The 17,881-nt window shown below is 57.9% G+C and overlaps 1 protein-coding gene across 1 annotated transcript in view; it reads left to right on the top strand.

Moving 5' to 3' along the window:
• Positions 1–9,721: 9,721 nt before the first annotated feature.
• The window catches only part of FAM222A (family with sequence similarity 222 member A), a 28,169-nt gene continuing 20,009 nt past the window's right edge, over positions 9,722–17,881 (top strand). Inside the window, exon 1 of the mRNA XM_066331550.1 lies at positions 9,722–9,783. The gene's annotated coding sequence lies outside the window, so the exon portion shown is untranslated. The remainder of the gene's footprint in view (positions 9,784–17,881) is intronic.

Raw genomic sequence — 17,881 nt, 5'->3', positions numbered from 1 at the left:
TGTACCCCTGAGCAGGGCAGGGACAGGGTCCCAGGGAAGGTGGGTGTCCGTGTGCTGGAGAGTAGGATCCCGGGGTGCTCCCATCCCCACGGCAGTGAACAGCCCAGCACTGTATTAGTTGATAGCCCGGATTGTGAATTCCCGTCCTCTTGGCTCACATGTTGTGACTCCGTTCCTGCTCACAGTCCTGCCTGGGTGACCCATTCGGTGCTGAAAACCCCTGGCACCAGCACTTGCTTCCCTGAGTGCCTCCACTGCCGTGCCAGGACCAGGGCCCTGCTTGCTCCCCAAGCCAGGTGCAGCTGGGTGACACCGTCCAGTGTCACCTCCCTGGGATGATGTGGGAAGTGTCACTTTGCCTCGGGCTCACTTCTTTCCGCTCCATGTCCCACTGCAGCCTGGATTTGGCGCAGCTGGGGTGTGGGTGGGGATGTGGAGCTCCAGGGAAGGGGATGGTTGTCATATTGGGGCGTCCTCCAAGGGCCAAATCCCCTTGGGCCCAGGGAAACACCGGATGCCTCCAGCACGGCTCCAGGCTGTGCCGGGTGTCAGCATCACCCTTCCCACCCCGGCTGTCCCGGCTACCCGTGAGCCCCTGATTAATTCCCTGAAACCCGCAGTGCGCAAATGAGTAATAATCCCAGCAGCGCTAATTGGTGAGCTGTGTCCTGACAAATTGATTTGCGCTGTGTTAACATGGCACGGCCCCGCGCCCACCGCGCTGGGGTCACTCCGGCCTGCCGGGAGCACATCCCGGAGCCACGGCACGGATGGCTCCATCCTCCCTGGGCCCTGCCTGCCCCAGGGTGGGCAAAGACTGTGGGTGAAGCCAGAGCAGCACCCAAAGCCCTCTGACTGTCAACCTGTTTGATCTCAGGGTGTCTGTCCTCTGGACAGCAGGAGTTTCCAGAAGCTGGGCAGGAACCCGGGACAGGAGCGGGGCAGGAGCTGGGAAAGAGCCCGGAGCAGAAATGGGGAGAAGCCTGGGACAGGAATGGGGCAGGAGCTGGGCTGGAGCCCGGCAAGAGCCCGGGACTGCACCGCTGCTGCTCGCTCTTGTCAATTCTTTATGGCGCTGCATCTTTAATAGCTTTACAGAGCCTATTTAATGTGCTCCCAGACATGAAGTGCTGTCTAATCAGCACATTTAGGAGAATTGCCCACATCCTGGTCTCGCTGCCATAAAACAGTGCCCACAGAAGCATCTGTAATTAATGTTTTTTTTTCACTCGCTCTCTCTCTCCCCCACTGAATCAATTTATAAAGCGCGGACTTCCTCTGCGCTGGAGCTTTTAGGCTGTTTTACTCCAGCAGCCGAGGTGACTCGGCAGCGCTCGTCAATTAAGCAGCTGTGTATAATGGATGCTTCAGAGTAAAAAACACAGCCTGATTCCCAGAAATGATCAATGCGCATTTTTCTCACAGAAAAAGCCAGGCTCACACGTCCCCACCGGGCTCCGCTCAACCTCCCGGGGCTCAGCGGAGCCACCGAAAGGGAAAGGGGCGGGAGGGGGTTGGAAAAGAGTCGCTCTTTGCGCCTTGATTTTGGAATAGGAAATTAAAAACTGGATGAGAATTAAGGACAGAGATAATTAGTGTCACCCGCTGGGCAGGACCTGCCTGTTGTCACCCAGAGTGGGGGCAACGTCCCTGGAGAAGTCAGTGTGGTGGGGGAACACGTCGGTGTGCCCACAGAGGGTGGGAGGGAGCATCCTGGGACCCCCAGCAGGTTCTGTGAGGTGTCACGGCCCCCAACCCCGGCCAGGGAAAGTTTACAGGTTTTATCGCCGGAGGTGGCTCCTAATTGGGAAGAAGGAAATAAAACAGGAGTGAAAGTGGGGCTGGGCCGGCAGAGAGGGGCCAGTCACCCCCCTGTGCCCCATTTTGGGAGACTTCAAAGCCTCCCGGCGCACAAAGGCGCTGCCTTTGCTCTTTGGATGGTGCGGATCAAAGGCGGCAGCGGCAGGGCACCGGCGGCGCACGGAAAGCTCAGCCATGCTTGGGGCCCCCAGCCCCCAGAGCCCGGAGATACCCGGCACCATCCAGAGCTGCCACCTCCTCCCCGTTCCCATGGGATCCCCACCGCTGTGGGATGCAGCAGGAGCCAAGGCCTCCAGCAGCCTGTCGTGGCCATCACCCAATGTGGGTGTCCCCTGTGTGTCCCCAGGGATGGGACAGGGCCCACCCCGGTGCTCAGCATCATCCACAGCGACTCAGGGCTGGGAATCCACCCCGGGGTGATGAGGTGGGGTCAGGAGTGTTTCTCCCAAACAAGGGCAGCCCCACTCCGCTGGTGCCCAGCTCCGAGCTGCCTGGCAGGAGAGCGGCTGTCCCATGGAAACTTGCTCCGAAATGGAAAACTTACAAGGGTAGTTAATTGGTTTTTAGCAAAGCCTAATGAGGATTGTACACCTGGGCACCGTGCTAGTTTCTGAGCCATAATTGGCCTCAAAACTGGGAGAGGGAGTGGCAAGGCTGGGCTGTGAGCAGCAGGATGCTGGGAGTGGGATGTTGGGAGCACGTTCCTGGCGACAGGGTGCTGCGAGCTGGGTGCTGGGAGCTGACTTCCAGAAGAGGGATATTGGGAGCAGGGTTCTGGGAGTGGGATCTGGGAGCAAGATACCACAGGAGGTGGGGTGGTCCTGCCAATCCACCCGGCTTGGCAGCCCTCATGTGTGAGCCCTGCCAGGCTCCTGTTATCCTGGAACAACAAGCTCTTGCCCAAAAGTGCTGTGTCTTTTCCAGGAGGGATTTCAGGGCTGGCTCCATGCAGGGCCCGGCTCAGGGGGACACAGAGCCTGATTTGCACGGTCCTGGTGTCACACAAAGGCGGAGCTGTGCTGATGGTGACGGATGTTCTGGCTCAGTCACTGAGACCCAGCTGACTCATCCCCAGCCCCAAATTAAGGATGGTGAGGATGGTCCCACGGAACAATCACAGCCCAAGCAGCGCTGGGGATGTCCAGTGCTGCCAACTGGGCTTCCAGGGAAAACCAGGGTGCTGCAGAGAAAGTGATTTTTGAACAAAACAGGAGAAAATCCTGATTTAAATTGATCATCTGCTGTGGAGGCAATGGGCTTGGGCACAGCCTGCTGAGGACATGGGCAGGTCCCAGTGCCAGGTAACAGGGACAGGGGTGGCACGGATGGATGGCAGAGCTGCCACGACATGCTGTTTCTCCTTCTCTGGAATACACTGGGTGGGAATGGAGCTCCTTGTGCTCTCCACATCTCCATTAACCTTCTCTGGGTGCTGTGGGTCACCCAGATCCTGAGGGCAGGATGAGCCGAGCCTGGTGCTGTCCTGGCCCCTGTGCCACAGCCAGGCTGGACAGGGGACAGGCAGAGGTGTGGGCAGGGGACTCAACGACGCCTTGCAGAGGTCATGGCTCAGCTGTAGCACCCCATGGAACCTGGATGAGTTTGCTTGCAGCAGTGTGCCAAAAATTAATATCCAAGTGGAAGGATCCTTCCCCCTGGAGCAGGTTGAGTGAGGGGAACACAAACCCAGCAGCTGCCACGAGAGACGACGCTCTTATCAGAGCAGCGACAGCGACAACCCGCCTCTATACATTTTTAATAAATCATTTGAAATTCCTGACTGTCAGGAGGGTTGAATCGGGTGCTTCCCTGGCTGAAAGGCCGAGGGGCTGTGCCAGTTCTCCTGGCACAGGGGTTCTGGTCCCACTGTATGGCATTGCTTGGAGCCTCTGGGCATTGCTTGGTGCCCTGGCACTGCTCTGTCCCACTGTGGAAGGTTCAGGGATCATTCACCTTCCTTCTCCCACCACAGTCGGTGCCTTCCACGGTGCTGGGGCCACTGACAGCCCAGCAGAGCTGGGAGCAGTGCAGGGGAGAGGGGGAACCTGCTGAAACAAGCAAATTGCAACGATTCCCCTTTTCCAAATGTCAGCAGATTTGGAGGGGAAAGAAGCAAATAAGTTAAAGGTGAAGGTCTCCGGGGAATCTCCAGCTTGCTCTGCTTTCCTTCTTGTAGCTCAGCTTCCTGGGGCTGCCCCCCTTGGCAGGGACCACCCTGTAATCCAGGCTGGCAGCAAATCCCACCCCTGCTCCATAAATGCAGGTAGACCCCACAGCTGAGACTTTTGGGGCAGAAGGAAACATATTAGAGAGCAATGGGAGGGAAATAAAATATGGTGGGCGGGGGGACGTAGGGGACACCACATGCAGCAGGAACAAGCCCAGCAGCACTATCAGGCCTGGCCTTGGTCGTGTTCTCTTCCAGGAACTGGTCACTCACAGAGCCAAAAGGTTTTTTCCAAGGAGCTGGTGCATTCCCTGTGATGGGCTCTGAGGCCCTGGAGCCGTGGGGACCAGCAGGGAGGAGGTGATGCCCACAGCAGTGAAGGACAAGACCCAGCTGTGCCCACCAAGCTGCCCCTGGGGGGGGATGACTTTGCTTTGTCCACAGAGGGTCCCTTCTGCAGCTGGAGCCTGGGAACACCCCTGAAGCCTCTTGGCCTTGCCTCCACCCAGTGATGCTTTTGAGCTGTGGGACAGCCCCGTGCTGGGTATGAAACATCCTCAGGTGAGATAAAACCAAATCACCTGTCAGTCAGTGCCATATCTCAGGTGGTATCAGAGCCTCAGGACTAATAGAGATAGAAAATGCTCCACAGGCTGGAATTGGCTCCTCCTTATGCTCCTGGACCCCTCACAAGGTCTATCACCCAAGATTTTGGTGAAATAAGGTTGAATTTTTCACAAAATACCATCAGAAGGGAAGGAAAAGGCACAGAATCTGCTTGACCACTGGCAGAGCAGTGACAGCAGAGAGCGAGGACACAGTGACCTCAGGATGCTCCTGGTCACTGCCAGGATGCAGAGCTGGCACAGAGCCACGCTGGAGCAGGGCTGGGGCTGCTGTTCATCACACTCCAGCCTCAAGAGCACGTGGATATTTCTGCACCCCCACAGTATGGGGGCTGTGGTGTCCCCTCAGTGCTTTTACACGATGGGAAGGGTGTGGGGTGCTCTTGCAGGATGTTGAACTCTGCTCCTTGTGTTGGAGCTGGGAAGACCCTGAGGGGAGTCACAGGAACGATGATCCATCATGTGCCAGTGACCCGGACGGGGATATTTTTAAGCAGGGAATAAAAATAGACTCGGGCTGGCAGCGAGCACTCGCTTTCGGCATCACTGTCAAGGGGGCTGGGGGCTGGGAGGGGGAGTAGGGTGGACCCCAGTCCCCCACCTCATCCAGCCCACCCTTCACCCCACATCCTGATCCCCCCACCATGGATGGTCCATCCTGGCTTGCTCTTGGGGTGGCCTTTGTATCGCCACCTGCACCCTGGGGACTGTCACCCTGCCCAGGCCACCCTCTGGCCCTGCAGATGCCAGGGTGGTGTTGTGGGGCTGCCAGTGCCCCCCAGAAAATGCTGCCTGATGCACTGGGAGAGGATGCAGGCGCCGCTGGCCGTGGGACCCGGCTGGAATGGGGATTTGTTTCAGCTGAATAACTTGCTGAATCTATAAATAAACCGGGGGGAGGCAAGCGCAGAGCACGGGAGTTTCTGCCTTGCTGACCCTGCAGCACCCGAGGCAGCTGCTCCTGAATGCTGCCAGCTCCACCTCTGTGCCCACCCAGGGCAGTGGCACCTGGGGGGACAGCAGGGAGGATGCTGCTGGACACAGCTCCTTGCCCAAACAGGAGCCTTCTGAGCCTGGATCAACCACCTGCCATTTGTGCCCTCTGTGCCCTCTGTATCCAGCTCTCCCAGCCTGGCCCCAGCACTGGGGGAGCTTCTGGCCCTGAGGACCCCAGCAAGGAGCTGTAAGGGATCAATTATTCATTCCCTGTGGGCAAATTCTCTTCTCACTCTAGTGAGATTTGGGATCCAGGAATGAGCTCATGCACTGGCACAGGGCGAGGGGTAGCAGATCCTCTGTGCCACAGCAGCAGCTTGGAGAGACCCCCCACTCCTGCCTTCCTTCCTCCTCCTCCTCCTCCTCTTCATGCCTGGCTGCCCCTGGCCATCTCACTCTGCTCTTCATTTGCTTTCCCAACAGATGTTGGTGTCTCTCCTCTAATGAGCATTTTAACGCAGGAATCTCTCTCTCTCCCCTCTGACTGGGAAGCAAAAAGCTTGACGTCTCCCATCAGCATCAAAGTGCCTCACCCCAACACCTTGCACCCCAGCAGTGGTCCGTGTCCCCAGTGTGGTGCTGCTGGGGCAGTGTTTGTGTCCCCTATGTGTCCTGTCTCTGCCTAAAGCCACCTCTTAGACCCCCCCATGCCCTAGAGTGCTGCATTAGGAAACAGCTGGGGGAAACCTCTAAGGATTGAAAGGGAATGGGAAGTGGGGTTGTGAACCAAAACCAGCCGTGGGAAGGACCCACTGGAGTGACGACAGCACCGACAAACCTCAGCGGGGTGGGTGGGCATCCCTGAGTCCCTTGCTGTGCCCTGGTGACATTAAATACAGGCAGGAGCTGGCAGGGAGGTGAAGGTGCCATTTCCCCCTCCGTGTCCTTCATCATCCCCTTGTGTCCCCGCTGCCAGCACGGGAGGGCTGCACACGGGGCAGGAGGCAGCGATCCCAAATATCGACGGCGGCCCCAATCAATGCTATCTCCTCTTTCCATGCCTATGAGCTCATTGATTTTTTTTTTTTTGTTGTTGTTACCTCTGTGTTTATGTAATGTCTGAACTTTGCACAACTGAACCGTTTAATGTGCAGAAAAGAGCCCTGTTGCCATGAAAACGGACCTGCAAATGACAGCACGGATGCGGAGATATCCCTGTTTTATTGGGCCATACAGAATGGATTTTAACCTTGATAAGTCAATAACTTTTCGTACAAAAAGAGCCAGAGCAGATACAGCTTTCAGAACCTTGAATGCATTTAAAGCAGAGAGTAATGGCCCGGTTTTTAATCCCCAGGAAATCTTTCTCTTTCCGAGGGCCAGGCATTGCCAGGGCAGAGTGACATTTTGGGCAAAGAATTACAGTGTGCATTTGTCAGGATGAGAGATGGAGATGCTCCATGCTCCAAATTGCCGGTGCCGGTCAAAAATAATGATATTAAATTAAAGGGATATCGTTATCTGAAAGAGCACAGAATCAGAGAAGAGAATCAATGAATGGCTGGAGTTGGGAGGGACATTAAAGCTCATCTTGTTCCACTCTCTGCCATGAGCAGGGACACCTTCCACTATCCCAGGTTGCTCCAAGCCACATCCAACCTGGCCCCGGGCACCTCCAGGGGCAGTTTCTCTGGGCAACTTCTGCCAGGGTCTCAGCACCTCACAGATAAGAGTTTATTCCTCACATTTAATCTAAACCCACTCACTGTCAGTTCAAAACCGTTCCCATTGTCCTGTCACTATGGTCCTGTGTTATTCCTTTTTTGGGAGCATAGAAAACTTTGGGTGGGCTCCCCAGTGCCTCAGGGGAGGCACTCACCCACTGCCACCCCAGACGTGCTGATGCATTATTTATTTGTGCTAAAGCAGAAAGACTTTTAAAAATCTCTCTCCTCCAGCTTCCTCTCTGCAATTCAATCCCTCTGGAAGTGGCAGCGGAGCCGGTCTCACTTTGCAGAGCTCATTCATTAGCAGATTAAGGCTCCCCTTGTGTTCCCAACATCGCTGGGGGAAATTTATGTTCCGGCAAAGTATTCACGGGTTCCCTGAATCACAAAAGTGTTTCTCCTCTGTAAAGTCCTAAAAAAAAAAAAAAAAAAAGAGAAAAAGGATGGAAATGGGGAGGTCAGAACTGCTTAATAATATCTCCTTGAAGGCAGTGCCAAAACACCCACCTTTTGAAGTTTGCTATTCCGGGACAGATCTCTTCCCTGGCAAAGACGCCATCAACCTTTCAAGTCCTTGTGAGTGAGTTCAGGTGGCTAAAACATTTTCTGAGAAGAATGAAGGCTCCTTTTTATATCTTCTTTTTCCCTCCTGAATAAAGACTGATCTTTCTTCCTGCCTTCTTAATAGCTTTGATTAAATTATCTCTGAAAAATCTAAGTGCTGTTCACAAATCTGTAATGGTTTTATTCTTATCACCAGCCTCTATTGCAACACGGGGAAGCAGATAAATAAGCTGCAGAGAAGGTATAAAACTACACCAGAACCTGCCAGAGAGATGAGCTAAAAATGTTTGAACTGAAACAAATGAGCAGTATGAATAGCCCTGCTCTGAGAGGGAATTTATTCAATATAATGTATTTTCACAGGGAGGATAATACGTGTTATAATTGCACAGAGGAGTCGCTCTCCTGAAAGCAGATCCAGCTATTATTTTAATTTCCCAGCCTTCAGCATTTACTGGATCAGGAGTGGTGACTGGAGCAGCCTCATGTGTTTGGAAAATGGGCCCTGGGTGTCAGCTCTCCCCTGGCCACCCCTGACTATGGACGCCTGGGAAAGCCGCTGGTGCATCCGTGGATGGAGGAGGTGGAGAGGCCCCAGGAATAAGCCAGATCCACTCAAAACTCCACAAAACTCAGTAAGAAGCCAGATCTCCCCGAAACTGGCCAAAGCTCAGTGCTGCGAGGCAGGAGCCAGGGAGGAGGGATGCAGGGAGGTGATGAGCCCTGGAGGCTCACCCTGGACGGCTCAGGGGGTGCTCTGGACCGGCACATGCCCACCCGGGACCATCACGGACAACAGCCACCGGGCTGCCCCCTTCCCACAGACCCTCGCACAGTGCAAAAAGAAGCTGCGGCAGGGATTTTTGGCAAGCAATAATGGATTCCAGGACTTGCGCTAACAGGGGCAGCCTCAGCCACAGCGGCGCTCGCTCGGACCTCAAAGTGCACCGCGTTCAAGGGGCGCTTGTGGTCATGGCCGCTGGCGTCCCCAGCTGAACTCCAGCCCGGCTCTCATCCCCCGTTAGCTCCGGACTTGTCACCTCGCTGACCCCGTGCGGTCCCCGCATTCCCCTCACCCCCGCAGGACCACAACTCCCATGAGGCCTCGCGGCTGCCCGCAGCCCCGCGGCGCGGCGGCGGCGCGCGGGGCACGCCGGGAAGCGCAGTCCCGCCCTTCGGATTTTCCCGCGAACCCGTCTCGGGGAGGACGGGCGGGAGGTGGGGCGCACGTCCGGCGCGGACGCTCCTCCCCCTTTCTCCCCCTGGCCCCGCCCCGCGCGCGCAGGACGCGGCGCCGTGACCATGGCAACGCGCCGGGGGCGGGGCGGAGCCGCGTGCGGCCGCCGGGCCCCGCGCGGGGCGCTCAGAGCCGCCGCAGCCGCGCGCCGGGCAGGAGCCGCCAGCCGGGGCCGCCCCGCCAGCGCCCCCCGCCCCGCCCCGCCCCGCCGCGACCCCCGCCCGCCGCCGCCATGGAGCGCTGAGCCGCCGCCGCTGCCCCCCGCGACACCCTATCCCCCCCACCCCCCGCCCCGCCCCGCCGGCCACCGACCGCCGCCGCCGCACAAAGGGAACCGGGGCAGCCGCGGTGTGATGCCTCCCGGGGTCGCCGCGCCGCCCCAGCTCAGCCGCGCCGGGTGGATTTGGGTTTAATTTATTATTATTTTTTTTCTTCCCCCGGATTTTTTTTGCTCTTCCTTATTACCTTACCCCCCCCATCACTCCCCTCCCGGTCACCTCCGCTTTCCCCGCGTTGCCCACCCCGCCGTCCCCCCCCGGGGCCGAGCGCCGGGACCCGCACGCTGGCCGCGCACGGGGCGGGGCGGGCCGCCGGCGGGGCGCGGGGCCGGGCGGGCGCCGCCGCTGCTGCTGCGCGGCCCGGGGGGGGCGGCCCGGCGCGCCCCGCAACGCAGCGCCCGCAGCCGGCCCGGATCCAGCTCTGACGGTAACGGGGGTCCGGGCACCGGGGAGGTCGGGAGGGGGTTACGGGGCGGGGGGCGCGGGGACCAGGGGGCTCCACCGGATCCCGGAGCGCAGCGGAGGCGGTGCCGCCGCAGCGCTGTGCCCGGTGGTGCCCGCGGAGCCGCCGGGGCCCGGCTTGCCCGTCGTTACCGGAGAGGAATGGGAACAACTTTGGTTTTTTTTGGGTTGTTTTTTGGTGGTTTTTTTTTTTTTTTTATCCGATTTTTGATTTTTTTTCATGGCTTTTTGGGTCGCCTGACTCATGAGTGGAAATAAAATATCCACGGGTGCCTCCAGGAGGAAAGCTGAGACACTTCCACCGGGAGCCGACCGGGAGCTGCTGCCTTTGCTACGACCCTTTTCTGCCCCTTTTCGCCTGGAAAAAAAAAAAAAAAAAAAAAAGGGTTATTTTTTTTCTCCTCCATCCCGGGCAGGAAAGCGCCCGATCCCACCGCGATACCGGAGCGGGTGGTGGCAGAGCAGGACCCCGCCATGGACCCGGCGCCTGGTGTGGATCCCGCCGGTCACAAAGGAGAGGGAAGAAGGACCCACCCAGCGATGGTTTATTTAACACCCGTCTCCCTGGCTGCCTCCGCCGGGTCAGGAGGCTCTGCCGGGGAAAATCCCCTCTGGAAAAAGCTCCGCTGCGGAGGCAGCGTCCCTGTGGCATCATCTGGACTATCGGCGCTGGGAATACCATTCGCCGGGGACGAGGCATCGTGGTCCCCGAGAGCTCCTGGGCTGCACGGCTGGGTATCCACCGGGGCGGCCACCGGCTCCAGCCGGGGACGAGCGGGCTGTGCCGCCTCTCCGCCTCGGTCCCCGGCAGAAATGAGGTGTTGCCGGTGCCAGCAGCTCAGCCCCAGCGTCCCAATCCAGCTCCGGGGAGAGCCGTCACATCGTGGAGATTTAATGGCTGGAGAGGCAGGGCCTGGACGCAGCGAGCCGGCGGCGGCACGGCACAGCTCGCTGCAGGGCACGGCTGCAACGGGGCTCGGCTCCGGCCCTGCGGGGTATTTCCGAGGAGAGGCAGTGGCAAAGTTTTCCAGCCGTGCTTGGTGTTCGCATTCATTGGCGTTGGGCAGTGGTGGTTTGCCCGGCTCTGGTTGTCGGGATCTCCGTAGGGAGGTTTTTGATACGTATTTATATGTGTGTGTATATATGTATTGTCATATATATATTTATACGTGCATACTCCTGCTCATGTCCAGAGGCTGCAGGCAGCTTGCCCGGGTGGGCGATGAGCTTTCATGGAGGGCAGAGTGGCCGTGGGGCTCTGCAGGCATGGGGACAGAGCCACGTGGCCCCTCTCTCAACAAGGAGCGTCCAGCGTGGTTCTTGAGATAATTTAGTGCAATTTGGCAGTTTTACACCTTCTCATGCCCCTGTGGTGGGATTTGGCTGCCCGGTGTGCCGGGCACATGTCGCTGGTCGGTGGTCGCACACGTGGACATCGCTCTGGTGGGACCCCGGCTGAAAAGCTCTCACACCCAGGCTGTGGTGCTGAGGGGTGAGGTGGGAAATGTCCCTGGCAGAGGGCGTCTGGCATCCTGCGAGGTGTTTTTCTTATGAAGGATCCACAAAACTTTGAGGAGTGGATTGGTGGTGCCGAGGAGCCGGGTGCGGTCGGGTCAGGCGGCCTCGAAGCCGCGGTGGAAGGAGAGGGAAGCTCTTGCTGCGGTGCCTTCTGCTGACCTTGTGCGTAGAGCAGGGGAAAGGAAAGCCATTCCCTGGCTTGTTTTCCCAGCTTCAGGAACGGCTTTCCTGCTGGATTGAGGGTCAGTACCAGTAGGGCACGTTCTTGATGCCGGAGCAGCACCGGCTGTGAGCTGGGCCCTGTTTCAGCCAAGCGTGTCGTTAAAAATTGGAATATCTCGGTGTGAATATTTACCCTCAGGCTGGAGCAGGGAAGCCCATGGAAGGAGGACATGAGTGGCTGCTGCCAAGCTGCTGAGGCCACATCACCTTAGTTTTTTTAGCCCCTCTGGTTGTCTGTTTTATTCGAGCCTGAAATTCATCCATCCCTGAGCAGGCTGTGGAGGAGCCCCTTCCCTCCTGGGGATGGTTTTTAATTGCAGGGTGCTGCCCTGCCCGGGGAAGGGCTCTGCCTCTGAGACAGAGGGTCTCGCGGTCCCAGGACCCCGCGGGGATGATGTCCCCAAGCCGGGTGCCCCGTGCCCGCCGCCATCCCCGAGCTGCCCCTGCTGTCCCCGCCGTGCGTGCGGCGTTAGTGCCGGCCGGTTTGCATCCCTGCCAGGCGGCCGAGTTAATTTTTTTGCCTGGAGCGGGTTTCTTGCGTGGCCTCAACTTGTGTGGGAAAATCTGCGGTGGAGCCGGGCAGCCCCGCTCCCTCTCCGGCGTGATCCTGCGGCACAGGGAGCGCTGGGCTCGGGAATGTGTGGTGGGAACCAGCCCACCCCAGTCCCCTCCGGCTGTCGGGGTACCACGGGCAGGGATGCGGGGTCCTGAGTGTGGTGGGTGATGGCAGAAGTCCCACGGCTCCATGTGGGGACAGCAGGATATGTGTCCCTGGGTAAGGTCCTTTGCTGGTGGTGTCTCATCCTGGGATGGAGGGAGTGTGTGTGTGACCCCCCCCAAGGCTGGGGATGCTGCAGCTGGCGGGGTGGGCCGGGGGCTGCACCTGCCGGGACCCCTCTCCCGGCCCCCGCCGGCATCTGTGCCGCCGCATGTCCGTCTGCAGCAGGCGCTTGCATGCAAAAATAAGACATTTCTTCTTTCTCTTCTGCCTGCGCATTCCTCAAAAAGCTAATATTCATGAAAGGTAATTCAATCAAACCACGATGCCTATCAGCTAATGCAGCAAAGCTGGCGCAGGGGTGAGAATGGGAGCCAGGAACACAAAAGCCCTGTTTTATTACCTCCTGCTTGCCTGAGAATTGCTTTTCTCCCTCGAGTGAGCCGGCTAAAGCTGGCTTTATTATGTTAACCTATTTGCGTGTCAAGAGCTATTGTGCCTCTCTTTATCTGTGTTTGTATTTGCTCGATGCAGGGAATAAAAGGACGAGGCGAAAATGGATGGCTGGTCAGTGCTCCGCACTCTGGGGGCACTGATTGGTTGCTAAGTGATTTGCATCCCCGGTAATCGCTTTTATCTCGGAAGGATGTCGTGTATAATTATAAGCCTACTGACATCTTTTGAAATCTGCCTAATGGGTGTTTTTAATTTACATGGGAAGCAGGGGCTATTTGTGTTGCTCTGATTACAGGTTGGGCGAATACATGGGTTAAAATACAGATATTTTCATAGATGCGGGGCACCGGCAGGGATGAGACTGGGATTTTTGGCAAGTCCCTGCTCGCCTAGGGATGGACAGAGGAGCACAAGTCACTGCGTGTGAGTTTGGGGGTTTAATCCCTCAGCCCAGTGCACAGACTGGCGTACTGCAGCCATCCCGTGAAATACAACACGAAGTGGGCTCCTGGCTGCTGCCAGAGTCGGCTGGACCCCCAGGACCCCCCTCTGCAGCCATGGGGGGACTGTGTCACCGAGTCCCCACTCCAGCTGTCTGTGCCGGCGTGGGGGTGACACACAGAGCTGGCTGCGCCAGCGGGGGGACAGCCTGAGGTTCTTGTTCAGCCCCCTCTGCCGGGAGTGCTGGAGGCTTTGCTGGGAGTACCTGTGGAAATGGTGTCTGGGGGTACCTGTGGAACCATTGAAGTCCCAGCTGGGTTCACATGGGATGGGTTCTCACAGCCATGGCAAATAAAGCTCCCGAGCTCCTGTGCCAGCCGTGGACACCTGCATCCAGCAGGATCCCAGCTGGGTGGTTCTCTGGAGCTGCCCGAGGCATCAGCAGGGTCCAGGGTGAACTCCTTGTGTTAGGGGCATTGGCAGGGCTGTGGGTGCCTGTCCTGGGTGGACAGCAGGATGTGGGTGCTCTGAGATTGTCCCGTGTGTGCCTGGGTGCAGAGGAGCCACGTGTAGGAAACATCCTGGCAGGAACACCAGGCTAGCCGTGCCAGTGGCACCCTCGATGTTGTGCTTCTATCTGTGCTATTGGAAAAGCAGAGCTCTTTGAGGTGCAGGCTGTGGTGAGATGAGGGGTCTTTGGGTCCCCCCAGGGCTCTGTGCGCTGAGACTTGGTCACCTCAAACACACGGAGGTCCTGAATTGAGGCTGGCACTTGTGACAGGCTCAGGGGCTGGGCTGAGTGAGAGTGTGGGGCAGGACTCGGGGCAGGTCACCCACGGGGACAGCTCCAGCCAGCTGCCTCCTTCCTCCTCCTCCAGGAAAGGCCAGGACTGAGCCGCAGGCACGTTCCGGCTCCCTCAGGCTGCGCACAAGGTGACCCCATCAATTTGCAGGGCCGAGGTGGCTCCGTGGCACACGGTGCCTTGGGCAGCGCTGTGCTGAGCAGGATGGAGTGCAGGGAAACGCGGGGCACCGGGAAAGTTGACAGAGGTGTGTGCTGGACCCCACACCTTGGAGCCCGGGGTGCTGGGCCCCCATGCAAAGGCAGCCCCATCCCATCCCATCCCATCCCATCCCATCCCAGCCTGTCCCGCTGGCGAGCGAGCGGCGCGGGCGCCGCTATTTATGGCTGGCTGTAAACAAACTCCCAATGAAAGAAAGTTAATGACCTGAGACTGACAGGAGCCTGCTGGGAGTTTTTATAGCCCCTGGGACTCCTTTTGCTAAAGAGAGAATACATCAGCGTTTTAACCCAAAACGGCGAGAGCCGAGCGCTGCGGGGGCGGGGGGACGGCCCCAGCCTGGGGAGGCGTTTCGGAGGGGCTGGTGCTGGGTTGGGAGGGGGCTTTGGTAGGGGGACCTTGACTCTGTGTCTCCCTCCGTGGGACTGGGGTGCACAGTCCCCTTTTCAGGAGGCACGTCCCGGCGTTTGGGGCCCTCCAAGGCTTTGCCATCTGCCTCTTGTAGGTCATCTCTCTGCGCTCCGGGCAAGAGCGGGGGCTGGCTTAGCGTGGCTGGTAACCACACACTAATAAAGCCTTAATACCCTGCAGCGGGGAGATTTCACTGTCAGAGATAAATATTCATATTGCTTTCCAATTCAGCCTTGGCTGCACGACAAGGGCGCCGTGGGGGGAGACGGGAAGGGCTGCGGTGTGGGGTGCTCCCAGCCCCGCTGGCTGCCCTGCCTGCTCCTGCCTGCCTCCTGGTGTGTTTAATACCGTGCCCTGGCTAATTGTGGGGTGTGAATATCATCCCCCCCAGGGCTCTCAGGAGACAGGATGGGGAGCATGGCACAGGGTGCCCCTTCTCCCTGTGCTCCCCGCCTCCTCCTTCGCTGCCTCGCACGCGCAGCTTCCATCTGCACGCGACGCTTGATTTACCGAGAAGAGCTGGCAGTTAAACCTGACAAATTGAAGGCAGTTTTAAGTGGTTCAGGTTAATTAATAGTCAGGGAAGTATCAATTTTTTTTTTTTTTTTTTTTAAGGGATGCTCTTGGCTGGCGGGGAGAACTGGAGTTTGACTTTGCCTTTGGAAAGTAACACCATCTGCACGGGTGGGCACCCACGGGCAGGGGGATGGAGCCAGACAGGACACTGAGCTTGGTGTCACTGCTCCGGTTCCTGTCCCACAGGCTCACATCGCTGCTGGTATTTCTGCCCCCAGGTTGCTGGTGCTGAGGGAGTCACTGGGATGGGGAGGGGTAGATAGGGCTGTCCTGTGTGGCCCAGGCTCCACTGCTCATCTCAATGTCCTTTGTGGCTCTGGTTGTCCTCTCTCCTGGGGTCTGTGCCACAGCTGCAGTCCAGAGGGTGCAACTGTGCCAGTAACCAGAGAGATTCATCCATAGCCACCTGTAGTGGCACAGCTGGGTGGCTGCAGTGTCCCTGCTCCCGTGGGGGACCCAGGGGTGAGCAGCAGCTTTAAGAGGTTCGTGGGGGTCCGTGCTGGGCTGGGACTGTGAGCTGATGGGGATGAACTGGAGCAGCATCCACTCCCCTCAGTTTCTGCACTTGTGACCACCGTGTTCCCATCTGCCCACATCTGCCAAGCCTGGGAATGCTGGGGAGGGGACAGATTTTAAAAACATCCCAGTGAAAGATGCTTAAGGTCTATAAGGAGGAGAGACAGGCAGGATTTGAGTGTGTGTGGCACAGGAAGGCTCTGAGCTGTGTGGGAGAAAGTCTCTATGGCACAGGGACCCTGAGCAGTGTCTGTGGTTGTCATGGGATGCCACAGGGGTGGGCAGCTCTGGGATCTGGCTCAGGGCTGTGTCCCAGAGCAGCACAAACCCTTCATCAGCCCATGTGCTCTGTCTTTCCCAGCACAGAGCAGGATGTAGGTGGAAGTGGTGGGTTTCCAGCAGCCCTAATTCTTGGGAATATGAGAGATTAAGGTTAGTGACCATTTTTTAACTCAATAAAGGGGAAGACAAGCTGGAGTCTGCAGTCCAGAGATATAATTAGTTCGCAGCAGTGGTGCTTTCTTGATTTAGCTTCAGAGAGCAGAACAAGACAAGGATGTTATACCCAATTAGCAATAACATACAGCCCAAGCCTCGCTAGGTGAGATAACAAGCCATTTTTATAGCTCTTCTTTACGGACTTTTTTTTTTTTGAAAGAGGGGGAGAAAGAAGAAAGGGACCAAGTCTCGATTTCTTTTCATCAGGGAACAATTATTAGTGAGCTCAGAAAGCTCAAAGCTGAGTGATCTGTTGGCCAGTGCAGATGATAAAACAAATCAAACAGCTCGGAGCTGGGCTGAGGCCGTCTCTCCATCCAGCTGGGGGAGGCTGAGCAGGTGACAGCCGTGTCCCAGCAAGGACACGGCCAAGGGCCACCCACACACCGTGGATGTGCCCTGGCTGATGCCACCAGGCTTTGTGGCACGTGGCCTGGCCGTGCTGCCCGCAGGGACCTGGTGCAGGTGGAGTGGCCATCGGTGCTGCTGGCCATGCTCCTGGTGGGTCCCCAGCAAGGTGACCCCAAATGTGTCCCCTGTGTCAGCGCAGTCCCCAGCGAGGTGACCCTGGCCGTGTCCCCTGCACAGCCCCGGTCAGATGGCAGCCGCCTGCCGTCTGCCAGCTCCGCTGTCCCTTTGTATTGCAGATCGATGGCCATCGATTTTTCCTCCCGTGTAAACCTGGCCGGGCCGGGGCTGTGCGGGGTTTTTGTGCACGTCTGGCTCTGTCTGTGCCGTGGTCGGTGAGCCCACCCGGCTCCCCCTCGCCTCTGCGGCAGCGAAACTCAAGGGCATCCGGAAAAACAGCTTTGTAAAGAGTCGCGAAAACTCGTGTTTCATTAATCGGCTGTTAATGACAGGCTCTGCTGTTCCATGGGGTGTTTGCAGTCTCTCTCCTCGCTCCCCAGGGCAGCAGCCCCAGCCCCTCCGGTGGTACCTGCTGGGGATGGGGCTGTGCTAGCTGGTTTGGGGCACCTGTAGGAGCAGGGTGGCCCCGTGCTTCCCTCAGCCTGGGGACCCTCCTGCTGCACAGCTGGCTCGGTGTTGGCAGCGTTCTCCCTCCTGATGTTGCTACCCCACCGATGGGGTAGAGCCTGGTGATGGAGCAGGAGGCTGCTGTCCCCTCCGTGTCCTTCCTGTCCCCTCCGTGTCCTTCTTGTCCCCTTGTCAGAGTTTTCCAGCCCCACAGGCAGTGGTGTGGCTGCATGGGACCACTTGAGCTCATCCCACCCCGGAGGAGCTGGGCTGGGACATCCCCGCTTGTCCCCACCGGGAGCAGCCGCGGAGCCGCTCTCCGGGCTATTAACACCCCGCGATGATCATCAGCTCTCGTGTAATCATTAAGACTATTAGAAAGAAATGTTGGCTCGCAGCTCGTGTCAGACTTTCCGTTCTGCTTTGCAAACGCGCACAATTAATGCCAATCAGGCGGGGGAGGCAGCCAGCTCCGATCCCGGCTGCTCCCAATCCCGGCTGTCAGCTCTCCCCATCCCGCCTGGTACATTTTCATACAATTGCTATAAACATCTGAGGGAAACTCCGTGTTCTTCGGCAGCGCTGAGTATTGTTCTCTGTTCCTTTTAATTACTCGGCATTCAGCGGCTCATCCGGCCTCGGTGATCGGTGGGGAAAGTAGGGATTTGTAAAACAAATAGAGAAAACTGGAGAGATGCCTTCTTTTCCCG

This window comes from Sylvia atricapilla, chromosome 17, assembly GCF_009819655.1.
Source record: "Sylvia atricapilla isolate bSylAtr1 chromosome 17, bSylAtr1.pri, whole genome shotgun sequence".
Classification (NCBI taxonomy): Eukaryota; Metazoa; Chordata; class Aves; order Passeriformes; family Sylviidae; genus Sylvia; species Sylvia atricapilla.
Note: the sequence above shows the minus strand (reverse complement) of the source record. Positions and strands in the feature narration are given on the sequence as shown.